Source organism: Penaeus monodon, chromosome 22 (assembly GCF_015228065.2).
Source record: "Penaeus monodon isolate SGIC_2016 chromosome 22, NSTDA_Pmon_1, whole genome shotgun sequence".
In the NCBI taxonomy this organism is placed as follows: domain Eukaryota; kingdom Metazoa; phylum Arthropoda; class Malacostraca; order Decapoda; family Penaeidae; genus Penaeus; species Penaeus monodon.
The window spans coordinates 25,682,403-25,682,718 of NC_051407.1; the positions used below are offsets into that span (position 1 = coordinate 25,682,403).

A 316-nucleotide genomic window follows, 5' to 3' on the forward strand; every position below is an offset into this window, starting at 1 on the left:
CGCGGACTTAAGCAGGGAATGTTTAGATAGCATTGCCTATTTTTAGTTACAAAAAGAACAAGAGAAATAATAATACCCATCAACATTTATGTATGTATTATTTTATATACCTAAATCTCATTGAGATCATCTAAATCTCAAAACATCTATATGTGGAGAGGGACACATAGTAATCATCACATACAGTCTGGGTCATCTTTCTCCTCCCTGCCCTGTAGCACAAGAAACACCTCCTGTACCTCCTTCCAGGAGTTCCCCTTGCCACATGGCACATCCTGCCTTGGAATCTGGAAGGGGAAGGTAGAATCGATAGACA

At 40.2% G+C, this 316-nt stretch overlaps 1 protein-coding gene across 1 annotated transcript in view; it reads left to right on the forward strand.

Moving 5' to 3' along the window:
• The window catches only part of LOC119587377 (dedicator of cytokinesis protein 4-like), a 46,579-nt gene that overhangs the window by 5,814 nt on the left and 40,449 nt on the right, over positions 1-316 (forward strand). The window lies entirely within an intron of this gene.